Genomic DNA, 12667 nt, shown 5'->3' on the forward strand with positions numbered 1-12667 from the left:
CTTGCAAAGATTTCAAACAAACTTCTTTCACATTGTCATTATGGGGTATTGTTTGTAGAATTTTGAGGAAAATAATGAATTTAATCCATTTTGGAATAAGGCTGTAACATAACAAAATGTGGAAAAAGTGAAGCGCTGTGAATACTTTCCGGATGCACTGTACCACTTTCATGTTTTCAGCAGGGGGTAGTAAGCACAAATCCAGCTGTACAGGCGACAAACCCCTTGTACAGTGTTAATCTAGTCAATGAAATCCCTGATGAAAATGAGTTGAACCCACTAACACCAGCCCATTTTCAATATGAACCACTTTAAATTGGGTTAATTACCTCACTTAAATGCATCAAAATGTATAGATGAGATTAATCACTATATCCACAACATATATATATATAGTATTACAACTTACATCTGCACAGACAATGAAGCCAATGAACAGGTGAACTTGAACTAACTTATGCACTAGTCATAATATGCGTAACTTGTGTTGTGAATTATCTTTTTCCGTAAAAAACACTACATGCAGTGCAATATCCTAAACTGGCTAAACACGGAAAATTTATATCCTCTGAAGTATGAAGAATTCAGAAAACAGTAGGCTAACTTCTGAAGAACAGCTAATACTTTAGTATATTCATTATATGCTATTTTTTCAAGAGCTCAGGTTTGTTGTACAGTATTTTGTATATGTACCCTATCTTTTATGTTCCCATGTCTAATATATATATATATATATATATATATATATATATATATATATATGTATATAATATATGTGTGTGTGTGTGTGTGTGTGTGTGTGTTTGTGTGTATAAATGTATATTTTTTACAGTTTTTCTCGATTGCTAAGACACATTTCATGATAAAATTCACCATTTTCTCATAACTATAAACACAATCTCAAAACTACTCGTTTTATTCCAAAACATTAGCCACTTTTCCACCATCAGGCCGAATGGTTTTGAGCACGGTAAGGAATGGTTCTAGTTGCATTTCTACCCGAGCACAGTTCAGCACGGCACCATTACAAACCGTTCTCTGCCACGATGTCTCGGCATGGTTAGCTAACCATACTCAACCGTCCTGGTGGAATGGCTTCAGTACGTAGTGACTCACAACTGTCAATTTGCCAATGCCAAGGTAACTCATTTGTTACTAGGTACAGTAGCTGGCAAAGTTCACTATGGTGAGGTTACAGTAATAACATTTATAATAAAAATAAAAATATTGTATGTTTGGTAAATTCATGTTTTAATGACGATGGTTTAACTAGTATAGTTCATTATTTTTGTACGTTACTTTTTTATCAGGGAGGTAGATTATGGTAGCTAGCTCATTAAAACTCATATAATACATGTATCATTTTATTACTCATATAATATTTTGTCAGTAAATGATTTTTTAAAAACTTTTAGTCTGGGAACTTTTATCTTTCTGTGTGTTTGTTTGTCATTGATAGCGCACTAGCTCCAATGTTTACCTCTCATGGCATCACCAGCTGATGTATTTGTTATGGACATTCAAGCACCACAGTGGAAAAAGAAACTGTAACTGCACCAACTGGCCCGGACCATCATGGAACAGCATGGTTTTTCAACGAGAACTGTTCGACCCGTTGGTGGAAATGCGGGTATTGGCTTCAAATGACACACAAACCCAGCAAACACACCAACTACTCCACTGCTCACAACACATCGGTGGGATCAGTTTAAAACACTCCATCAACCAGGGAGAATTTTGCAGGTCAATCTTTATGTTTTGCAGTTATAGCAAATAATACTGATGCTGGGTGAAAATCACTATAAATTCTCGTCACCTCTGAAGGAATGCAATGTAAAGGTTGTACAAAGTAACATTTATCTTTAACAATGCTATCAAAGTGGATATCTGGCACAATAATGCCGCTACAACATGAGCCACCATCTTGATTGTTTTGGATTGAATGCATCACATGACTGCATCACATGACAACAAATATGTCATAGTTTTCAGATATCTTCGTCTTCCCCATCCACACTACAACGTGAAGATGGCGTTTTCAATTTTATCCACTTGGGAGAGCATGGACAAAACGCCATCTCAGTGTGGACGGAAGGCCAAAATGTAACTAAATTAATGCATTTTCTTTTTTCTTTTTCCCCTTTTCTCCCCAATTTGGCATGCCCAATTTTCAGTGCGCTCTCTCCTCGTGGTGGTGTAGTTACTCGCCTCTATCCGGGTGGCGGAGGACGAATCTCAGTTGCCTCCACGTCTGAGACCGTAAATCCGCGCTTCTTATCACGTGGCTTGTTGAGCGCGTTACTGCAGAGATGTAGCACGTGTGGAAGCCCATGCTGTTTTCCACGGCATCCATGCACAACTCACCACACGCCCCACCAAGAGCGAGAACCACATCATAGCGACCACGAGGAGGTTGCCCCATGTGACTCTACCCTCCCTAGCAACCGGGCAAATTTGGTTGCTTAGGAGACCTGGCTGGAGTCACTCAGCACACCCTGGATTCGATCTCACGACTCCAGGTGTGGTAGTCAGCATCAGTACTCGCTGAGCTACCCGGGCTCCCCGAAATTAATGCATTTTCAAACTAAAATGTATTAGTGTAGTTGTAGTCTTAATTAATGATGTAGCTCAAGGTAACTTTAATTGTTGACATAGGTGTGCATTTGAGGCTACGCCCACATTCATCCAGATACATTTGAAAATTGCGTTTTCATTTTTGAAACGTCCACACTGCCTTTTTCAAGCATTTTCCAAAAGTTTCTCATCCACACTGAAACATATAAATACTCTTAAATCCCCTTACTGCGAATGCGTAAAATCGCTGTCCCATGTATGGTCTGAAATGCAGTTGTCCTCGTGTTTCGTCGCAGGATAGCTATTCTAAGTAAACTTCCCATCCCCTCTGAAGGAATGCAATGTAAAGGTTGTACAAAGTAACATTTATCTTTAACAACACTATCAAAGTGGATATCAGGCACAATAACACTGCTACAACATGAGCCACAGTCTTGATTGTTTTGGGTTGAATGGATCACATGACTGCATTTTCAAATTTATCCACTTGGGAAAGATTTTTCAAAAAGCTCTCAGTATGGATGGAAGGCCAAAACATAGAGAAAAAGATGAGTTTTCAAACGAAAATGTATTAGTGTGGACGTGGCACACTGATGAGGGTCTAGACTCCTAGAGAGAAAATGAAAAAATGAAAGAAACTGTTGCGCAGGAGAACGTTTACTGATCGCACCGTCAAAACTGATCCGTGATCATGCATTGGCCCCTGACAGACACAATTATTTCTCTCAACCCAGCCTTTCATTCTCTCTTTCTCTCTTTATCTCTCTGATTGATCAGTTGCTTTGTGTCTCGCTCCCTCTATTTTACAGTTGAGGGTTCCTGAAAGAGCCACTATGCCAGTCTGTCACAAAGAAATAAACCTCTTTTATATTTTCCCTCCCCACTATCATCAGTCTCATGGTGTTTGATGTGGGGGAGCTTTCAGCTTTCCAAGGATTCTGTTGGTTCCATGCAGAATCTGTAGATTTTTTTTAATTAATTCTAATTTTTTTTAACATTTTCTGTGCTGATTTTTGGGAAAAACCGTGGAATGGATTTCAACATGGTAAAATGCATTAAACAGAGTTGAGTTGAGAGTACTTAATCTCCTTTAGCCAGACTAAAAGGCACAAAGTCTGGTCCATATTGCAGCTTATTTTGGCCAAGAACCAAGACATGTAAAGTGGCCAATCACAGTTTGTTTTGTTTTTCAAGGTGTTAAAAGGTGAGTTTATCTGAAATACATTATAGAGTATCACAATAATAGACCTTAAATTATATAACGTAGGGCTCTAAGATTTCCATGATGCGGAAAACACGGATGGAATTGTGGAATCCAGTGATAAAAATGGAATTAACTATTAAACGTGGAATATCACGGAATTTGACATATTTGGGATAAAATGAATGTATAAATGCACAATTAATCAAATTAAAATGGTGATATGTCCTAATGTGATGATTAAACCACTGAAGGCTGAGATTTCATTAAACAAATATACAGTCTGCATGAGCTTCATCAGTAAGTGAATGTGAGAAGCCGCTGCTTACACACTAACCGCATCCTTAACATCACGTGTGCTCTGTGTGTGTATTAATGACAAAGAGCAGATCACTTTACTCACTGTGAAGCATGTAGCACATGCACACTATATATTTATAATCATCATAGCCTTTTGTGTTTTAATAAGCATATTAGCCCATACAGCAAACGGCCTTTCCGGAGGTGAGAAGTGAAGTCGTCAAAAACATACGCTAAAACTGCAACAGAAATATATTACTTCAGTATAGTAACATTTAATATTTAATGTAGTAGTAGTAATAATAATAATGATAATAATAATACTGATATATCAATAATAATTACATTATTGCATCACAAGCACAAGTTTCGTCACTGCTTTCATTACAACTGTGATGCTTTACAGTGCAACACTGTATTTGAAAAAAAGAAAAAAGGGCCAAACTCCAATGTTACGTTCTCATTTGTTTCATTTTGTAGAAATACATCAAAATAACACTTAATTTTAAAATGTACTCTCCCAATCCAGTCCCATGCAAAGCATGCTGGAAACTGGAAATCCCCTGCCCGATTTCAGCAATACATTGATGCAACAAATATTATTCATGTAGTCCCAAGACAATTGGATTAAGTGAACATGGATGGATTGTACAGTTGAGACCAAACGCTATAGAATTGTGTTGCATTCGCTCATTTTAGATAAGTAAATTGAACAAGCAGTAAAAATCCCGTTGATCATCTGTTAGAAGTCTGAATAGATATGAACATTATCACTTTTTGATAACTGTGTTGAATATCACTTGGACTTTATGCAATATAATTCTGTTCTCATCTCAAACAAATGTATTTTTATATTTATTAATTTCAAGTGTACTGGTTTAGTATTTTCAACAGAGCTGCTTTCCTTTTTTTTACTGTGCCTCAAACAAAACTCTTTAAAACCTTTGATGCCACAAAAGTGGATTTTTCTAGTGTTATGCTTAAGAAGAAAAAAAACTTTTTGGCAAAGGGGTAAAGAAATAAGCTTAATTCTAGCTTCTCAAGTGCAGGTATTTTATTCCAAGGATGGTTTTGATGGAAAACAAGACAAAAATACTAATTAAGAAAGTGATTAAGAAAGTGAAATGCACTTAAACACACTCTGTTAATTGCAGCATGAGTTACGGAGTGTATTGATGAGGTGTAATCATGACTGTCAATGATATTTATGAGCTCATCGTCATTAACATGCTGGTCAAACTTAATTACCACACAAACTCAATCTGTCAGGAATTTCACCAGTACTCTCTCTTCCAGAGTGCTTAGAATAATTTGCAGCTCCACAATATTATAATTCATTTATAAAGCAACAATCTAGTGCGTGCAACCAGATGTCCTGACAAGGATAGTAAAACCTGAAATTAGCTACATTATGGGCGCAGCCAACAGTCCCCATGAGGAAAACACCTTAATACACATACTAAATAATGTCATAATGAAAGTGTAAACATGCAGAAAGTTTTATGTGACGGTTTGGTTTTAGGGTGTATCTGTCTGAATGCCGGTAATTAACACCTAAATTGATAAAGAAACCACACCTGTAAACGCAGGCACTTTGAAATAAAAATCAATACGAAGCCGACAGGCAAACAGTCTGACCTGAATCACAACTAGATGAATTCAGAGCTATTAGAGAGAGAGCTGTTGAAAGCCTTTGAATATGAAATATGATTTTTATTATTGTTAAAGCAGCACATGAGTGCTCAACTGATCCATAAATGCTTTCTAAAGGGATGTCACAAACACAGCATCCACTTAAGCAATGTCACACTCACATCCGTGCTGTTGTACTGAATATCAGCACAACAGTAATTGTGTCGTGGCTCTATAAACAACAAGTTCATATTGAGTAACTTACATTTTAGACACAATATCGGTAGTTAACAAAAATATTTCCAAAGCGCTACATTATTTCAACCCCATCACAGTGGTAGTATTGTACAATTTCGATGTACCCTCTCATGAACGCGCATTCCGCTGCTTATTGGAAGCAATTATTTAGAGTTAAAAAGTACTTAAATATTGATCTTTTTCACAACAGAAGCGATCGTATCACTTTACAAGACATTAATTGAACCACTGGAGTCGTATGGATGACGTTTATGCTGATTGTCTGTGATTTCTGGAGCATCAAATATCGTGTTACCATCCACATCCATTATAAGGACCTACTGAGCCGAGATATTTTTCTATTTTTCTTCAAATGTGTTCTGCTGAAGAAAGGAAGTCATACACATATGGGATGGCATGAGGGTGAGTAAATGATGAGAGAATTTCCATTTTTGGGTGAACTATCTCTTTAAGGGCAAAGCGGTGAGAAACTCTGCCCCTGAAATTTACCCTGTGACCTTTGTGTTAACAGAGCAGTTGTTGACCAGCAGTGTAACAGCTTTTGACCGTAACGTCCTGAACAGCAGGTGCAAGTGTGCGTGTGTGTGTGTGTGAGTGTGTGTGTGTGGGCATCTAACATGGGCTGACGTGATTACATACATAATTTTGCCTGGAGTACCCAAAATTAGCACATTAAAAAACACACAATTTCTCCTCAACAGAATAAATAAGATTTCTACAGTGTTGGATAAGCAACTTCCAAACTACACACTATTTGTAATTTAAAGTAAAAGTAGAATGTAGTTCCCTATGTTAAAGCTGCTGAAGTGGTCAATCTTTATAATTATTCGAATATTAAATTATAATTGACATATTACAATTTTTTAAAAACCACACTGCAAACACTAATTTATTTCCAGTAAAATCTCTAAATATCTAAATATCCTTCAAAAAAAAAAAGAAACGAAAACTATCTGCCAATAAGAAAAATAATCTAGTAGTTTTAGGCTATCTTCAATAATCCAGATACATTTGAAAATGGCATTTTCTAAACGTTCTCCATCCACACTGTTGTTTTCAAGAGTTTTCCAAAAGTTGCTCGTCCATACTGAAACACATGAAAACGCATAATTCCCCTTACTGCGATTACGAAAAACTGCCTTTCCATGTACGGTCTAAAACACAATTGTCCTCATGTTCCGTCGCCAGACAGCAATTCCGAGTAAATTTCCTGTCGCCTTTGAAGGAATGCAATGTGAAGATTTATCTTTAAAAATGCAATCATAGTGGATAGCAGGAAAAAACACCTCTACAACATGGGCCACCATCTTGATTGTTTTGGGTTGAATGGATCACATGACTGCATCACATCACAACAATTACCTTAGCGTTTTCAGATATTTCCATTTTCCCTGCACACACCATAGATATATTTACGAAGATACCTTATTAGCAACTGTTTCTATGGACCGCAATACGTCGGCGCATCCGTCACATGGATAGGTCAAGAGCCGTCCGTCAACGCATGAATGTAAATTGACAGATACGGTCTTCAAAAAAACCTATTGTCTTTTCCAGCCAACTTTCAGATTATCTGATTTTCCATAAGCATTGGCCAATAATTTAGATGGTCACTTCTAAAACAGTTTTTTTTCCCATAGCAAACTGCGAATAAATTCCTCTACAAATGAATATTTAATGGCAAACATACTGAAAATTAGCACCCAGTCACTCAATTCATTACATGATGAATGGTTTCCACACAAAAGCAGTTTATGCAGCAGTCTGAGACTTCTTCTCCATTCACTTACATTCAAACAGCTCAGTGTGTACGGAAGGCCAAAACATAGCAAAAAAGATGCATTTTCAAATGAAAACATACTATAAAAGTTTGTTTAAATGGACAACAGAAAGCCGTTTATTGCGAGAAAGCTGCTTAATACACGAAAGTGCCATTCGTTTTTACATACTCTTTAAGCAGCAACTGCATTGCAAACCAACAAGAAACAACACTTCTAACCACAGATAAAATACGTGATCGTCCGGTATTTGAAGATGAAATGATGCATCCCGTATTGAATCAATATTAGACACGATTTGTCCTGTATTTAAGCTGGTCAGATGGCAACATGGTGAAATTGTTCCAGATCGCTAATTTAACATTGATATAAGCTGGAAATTTTGCCTGTGTTGGGTAAGGGACCGTCTGAAAAGTCCACACATTGTACTAAAACTGTGGATTTTTTTCTATATACGTTCAATAAGATGTACAAAATTACACAGATCGAACAAAGTATTAATACAATCACTGAGTCATAAAGACAAGAAGTACAGGTGAAGGAAAAATAAATAAAAATGATGAAAAAAATACTTAAAAAACAACAAAAATGTATACATAAATAAGATTAAAAATAAGTAAATAATCATCAAAAATAAAGAAATGTTTTATATATAAAAGATGTATTTTTCAAGTCATGGTCAGGAAAGTTCTCATTTATTTTACAACTTCAAAAGTGACAACCCTGTAAAGAGTTGTAGTTCCAACCACACAACTTTCCAATGCTGTTTGCGTTCATGAACTACAGTTTTGGGAAACACCAAATCGTTGAACTATGTTGGTAATGATGGAATTTGCGACTATATTGTAGTTGGCTAAAGATGCTTTTCGGAAACAAACATCTGGCAAATAAAGTTAGCTTTGGACATGATCACAGGTTTGGGTTACGCTTAGGAGTACTCAGATGTTTCATCTGGATAATGTTTTCTCATGTCTTGCGCCATGTGACGTGTATGTGCGCAAGTGTCAAACTGAAGTTATAACTTCGGCCACTGGGGGACATTTTGGATATTTCAGAATTACAGAACGATTTTAGCAGACAAAATATTTGACCTTCTGTCGCTGATTTCCCATGAGATGACATGCTATACTAGAACCAATTATTTTAAACAGCATTTTGCTATCAGTTTGATGATTAAAAAAAATGGTGACCAGTTACTGGACCTAAAATATACACTTTACCTTACCGATCCATTCAATTGTATCAATTTTAACCTAAAATATGGATCTTGATGAACAAAACAATTCGTCTCTCAGGAGAAATGGAGAATGCAAAGGGACCTAGGTTTTATGTTTTTTTTTTGTTGTTTTTTTTTACTTAAAATCATAGTGCGATAACCTTGCGTTAAAATCGAATGTAAACACACACTGAGACAGGCTGTCTGAACTCTGTGAGTAGTGTGAGGAATGCTCTGATGTCTGAAATGAGTTTTTGGGAGTTGATGGATCGAGCTGGAGGTGTATAAAACACTTCCGTTTGGCTTTGTTTGTCTGCCTCTTCCTCTCAGCGTTTGTATTAATGACATGCCAGCGTCCCCGTGTTCCCTGCATGCCTCACTCTTGCTAGCAAAGCTGATGTGAGAGGGGCGGGCATTAATCATTGTCAGTCACAGCCCGGTGACAGTTCTGATTGGATGGTCAAGATTTAGCGAGAACAAAAGCTCAGCACAATGATTTAACAATCGCCAAACGAGACAACGCTCATGCGTGAGGCATTTCTGCTGGTGAAGTGCACACACATGCACACTGTCAGCACATCAGTTAGACAAACAGCCCGTAGCAGAACACACACATTCACGTACATACATACGCTAACAGTAAAGCATAAGGGAGAGTGGGGCAAGTTGTCACACTTTTAACTCCAGTGAATTGTTCTCAGGATGAATCCAATTTTAACCGTAAATTACAGTATAGAGTCACATATTAAAGCATTAACTGAACATTAAGTTCAATGTATTGAACATTTCCACCGTTATTGACATGAGCCCAGTAACCAGCATTTTGAGCCCAACTTTCCCCGGTCTTTATTACCATGGTCATGTCTTACCTCTGAAAGCCCTGGTGAAGATCCTGAGGACTCAGGAGCTGCAAAACACAGAGAGAGAAAACAAATGTTAAACGAAAACACACATCACACATGATAACGGTTTTCATTTAGCCGCTCCTAAAATGAAATTAAACTCAGCTCCATCAAACCCAACATAACTCAAATAATTTCAACTCAACTCAACCCCAGACAATTCAACACAACTCAAATAATTTCATTTTAGCTCAAAACAACACAACCCAACCCAACCCAACCAACCATAACTCAGCTCCACTCTACTAAATTCAATTTAATTCATCTCATCTCATCTCAACACAACCCAACATAACAAAACTCAACTAAATTCAATTTAGGTCATCTGAACTTAACCCCACCCAGCATAACTCTACTCAACCAAATTAATTTAAACTCATGTCAGCTCAGCCTAACACAACTGAATTCGAATTCAATTCAACTTGGGTTCAACTCCTTGACAATTCAACACAACTGAATTTAATTCAACTAACTTAATCAAACCCAACATAACTCAACCGAACCCAACCGTCTCTCTCGCCCTCTCTCAAACACACACACACACACACACCATCTGCTCATTTCTGCCCAACACACTTAATATTGTGTCTAACTACAATTAATCTTTTTCACTTCCCCTTCATCTCTCTCTCTCTCTCTCTGTGTGAGTGTTGCATGCTGGGATGTGAGAGTTGTTTGGTGTGGTGAAGCGTTTGAGAGCACTACACTTGTTTATTTCTACATTTATGGGTATTTGCTAATTTTCCCCATCATTTCAGTGGGTTTTCGTATTCGTAAAACTTTCTGATTATTGTTTTTCACCTTTTTTAATAGAAGGGCATGGCGTCTCTCTCTGACGAGAGAGCGCCGGCTATGTAATGTATTTTCGGAGACATTTTTTCATGTTTCTGAGTGCAGTGTCTAAGTTTCTGGAAGTTTCTTTTCGTATCCAGCATGGAGACAGATCTTATATGATCTTTTGCAATCACGGACAGCATGAGATGTTTTGAATGCGGAGATATACGTAGGTCACAAGAAACAGAAGTGGAAAATGGAGAAAACTGTGGATTTTATGTGACAATTCAATCAGATCACGGCCAGAAGAGTGAAAGATTAGAGTCAGAAAAAAGACCTACATCTGTAAAAGAAACACCGATACCGCCGACAAAAAAATAAAAAATAAAACGCAAAGTGAAGTTCAAGACGAAGAGTTTAGAGAGGAAGGTCCATCTAACACTGGATATATTTCTCAACCCATGATGTCCCAGGCTGATTTTTCAGAGGGGCAGGGACAGTCTGAAAGGGGTTCTGTTACGACAACAGAGGTGAGTGAGTCTAATTTTCCAAACCGTGATGGTAACTCAGAAAGCTTAAATGTGTTGAAAGATGTGGATGATGTTTCAAATTGTGATGGTTATGTTGTTTCTAATAGCAATGAGATGCAAGTGGTAGTGTTTTACAAGGTGGGAAAACTGATGATGAAATCAGTGAGGAGCTGGTGGGAGATTGTGACAGCCTTTCGGATATCTCTGAATTTGATTTTAGTCAGTAATTGGATGATTTTTATACTGTAGAAGAAATAAATGACTTCTGGATAAAACAAAAGGCCAGAAAGTCGATGTTTCTAAATACTACCCCGATGCTGATAAATTCTTAAAGTCAGTGATGAATGTGCAGAAAAGCGTGGGCTATGATGTAATCTCAAAAGAAAAGTGTTTTAGTTTGAAAAAGTTTTTGACAGCTATACTAAAAGGTCAGAAAGTGCAAGGACAAATGAAAATGACTAAAAGGAAAAAATAAATGCACATACTCTTATCTAACTTTATTTCTATCTGTTTTCATCTTTATTTCCTTTTCCCTCTTTTAAAATGCAGAATTTCTAAAGTTTCCATGTCTCTAAGTTTCTAAAGCTTAAAGATACACATCATTTTTTTACAAGAAATTCAGAGCGATGAAAAAATGAGGCAGATTGGGGTTTGTGGTAGGAGGATAATTTTGCTCTTAGCCAAGTCTAAGTGCAGGTGTAGTTCCCTTAATGCAAATATTTGATCAAAGGTAGAATTAGAGAAAGGCAGATTTCTTAATGTAAAATCTTTTTGAAAACTTTACATTCTGATAAGTTGTTTTAGGTGGTGATTGTTTGTCATCCCCAGATGGGTCAAAGACATCTGATCCTAAGAAAAATGGCTGTGAACTTTTTTTCACAACACTTTGGAGCTGAGAGTTCTGATTCTCAGTGTATTTTGGATTTGTTAGAGGAACTTCCTACTCTTATCAAGAAACAGTCTAAGAGTTTGGATAGTGCCCTCTCTTTTCAAGAATTGACTGATGCGGTTCAACAAATGAAACCTGGAACTGATGGTCTACCATTGGACTTTTCTAAAGCATTGTGGGGAATAATAGGCAGAAATGTTTTCAGGACAAAATGCTTCCCAAAATTTTGTCAGTGAGTAGTGCTGGCACTTCTTCAAAAAAGGGGACTTAAGTCTACTAAAGAACTGGAGGCCTGTAGCCATTCTCACAGCCGAATATAAGCTGTTAGCAAAAGCTGTAGCCAATAGGTTTAAATGTGTTTTAGGTCACATAATACACAGGGTTCCCTATCTGTCACTCACTCGACGTTGTGTCGATGTAATGACACTAGGGGTCACTCTTGGGAGCCCGAGACACCTCTGGTCTTTGATAAAAGGCCAATGAAAATTGGTGAGTGGTATTTGCATGCCACTCCCCCAGACATACGGGTATAAAAGGAGCTGGTATGCAACCACTCATTCAGATTTTCTCTTCGGAGCCGAACGGTCATGCTCACTGAGCTGAATTCCCACAA

The 12667-nt window shown here is 37.3% G+C and overlaps 1 protein-coding gene across 12 annotated transcripts in view; it reads right to left on the minus strand.

The window, feature by feature from the left end:
• Positions 1 to 12667, minus strand: part of LOC127454472 (receptor-type tyrosine-protein phosphatase delta-like) — a 590598-nt gene that overhangs the window by 265966 nt on the left and 311965 nt on the right. For all 12 annotated transcript variants that reach the window (XM_051721784.1, XM_051721752.1, XM_051721766.1 and 9 more), the window contains exon 7: positions 9829 to 9866. The gene's annotated coding sequence lies outside the window, so the exon portion shown is untranslated. The remainder of the gene's footprint in view (positions 1 to 9828; positions 9867 to 12667) is intronic.

The sequence above is a fragment of the Myxocyprinus asiaticus genome, chromosome 2 (genome assembly GCF_019703515.2).
Source record: "Myxocyprinus asiaticus isolate MX2 ecotype Aquarium Trade chromosome 2, UBuf_Myxa_2, whole genome shotgun sequence".
Lineage (NCBI taxonomy): Eukaryota > Metazoa > Chordata > Actinopteri > Cypriniformes > Catostomidae > Myxocyprinus > Myxocyprinus asiaticus.